This window comes from Pinus tabuliformis, chromosome J (genome assembly GCF_031772625.1).
Source record: "Pinus tabuliformis cultivar Carrire ecotype Pingquan chromosome J, CPIR1, whole genome shotgun sequence".
In the NCBI taxonomy this organism is placed as follows: domain Eukaryota; kingdom Viridiplantae; phylum Streptophyta; class Pinopsida; order Pinales; family Pinaceae; genus Pinus; species Pinus tabuliformis.
In genome coordinates this window covers 1502113919-1502115200 of record NC_142295.1, presented here as the reverse complement: position 1 = coordinate 1502115200, position 1282 = coordinate 1502113919, and the positions used below count along the sequence as shown (strand labels likewise).

Sequence of the window (1282 nt, the reverse complement as noted above, 5' to 3'; positions counted from 1 at the left end):
AAGACGTGGAATTGGCTGTTCAAGTGTTAGAGGGATTAGATTATATGAAGGACGTTCACTACTCCCTCAGAAGGCTCTGTGAAACTTACCTCATAAGCTTCAAGAACGACGTGGACCTCTTCTTTGACGTGTATTCTAAGCTTGCTCTATTTTACTCTGTTTTTTGTGCAGTAAGTAAATTCTGTGATTTTAATCCTCTATATGGCTGCGCGAAATCAGGTTCACGAAACCTCTACTCTCTGCCTCGTAAATTTTATCCTGGTTTGCATTAAAGATTATGAACTGGTGTTTTCCAAATTTAAGCAAAAGTAAAATATCCCTTGGCTTGGCAATTCTTTCCCTTGGCTTGGAACAATTTTCGGTCATCGTTTGTGCGATTCGTAGAAAATTGTAGCAATTGGAGGGAAAGCGGCAGATAAGAGTCAAAAGAGATGGCAGTGAGTCAGAGTCTGTTCAAAATTGCGGCTGCAGTTACCGCCATTGGAGCTTTCTACACTCATCGCCATCCATCAACAAAAGCGGGAACAGATCATGTAAGTATAGATCAGTGTGAATAAATACTGTTTAATCATTTTGGGGTATGTCCGGTTGCTGTCACAAATTCTTGGGGTCGTTTTTTAACTTGGTGCTTCGGTTTTGAGGTTCGCAGAATAATATTTATAGTCGGCAGGGCGACGAAGCAAAAAGGGAGCGGATGGCAGCAAGGTTTGCCCCTCAGTTTGACGGCCTGCACTGCTTCGAGACGCTGGTCAGGGATTGATAGCACTGAATTTTACGAATTTCCTCTCTTGCTATATATCCTGGACAAGTTTTCCCCCTCTTTTTTTCTCCTCTGTTCTCCGGTTTTGCCTCTCCCAAATCTGGTGAGAGGTTGGGTGCTTCAGTGTAACTTCAACTTTTGAACCCTCCAGCAGTGTCGTTCTATGCAAACAAGGCGTTGCCTCCACCCTCCACCACGGTTCTCTCTTTCACAATCTCTTGGAATCTACCTGGCTGGAAGGCGTCGGCTTCCAAAATTCGAAGGTAACGCTGGACATGATATATATATAAAGATTGAAACTCGTCATTTTTTACATGCCCATCAATACTACATTTTAAAAAATTATTGGGCAGTAAAAAATAAGTGTATATTTTGAAATCGAAAGTATTTGACTTCTAAACGGTGTCAAATATAACCCCGGAACATATGCAATCCCCCCTGGTTTGATTGACGTTGCTGAGTCGTTGCTAAGTACGTGATTATTTTGTGAATGGAAAGCGGGGGTCGATTCCCGGAATCGAC

The 1282-nt window shown here is 42.4% G+C and overlaps 1 long non-coding RNA gene across 1 annotated transcript; it reads left to right on the top strand.

The window, feature by feature from the left end:
• Nucleotides 1-375: 375 nt before the first annotated feature.
• On the top strand, nt 376-1017 carry LOC149233126 (uncharacterized). The gene is made up of 2 exons (XR_016247600.1): nt 376-533; nt 650-1017. It is a non-coding gene; the product is annotated as an uncharacterized LOC149233126 (long non-coding RNA).
• The last annotated feature ends 265 nt before the right edge of the window (nt 1018-1282 follow it).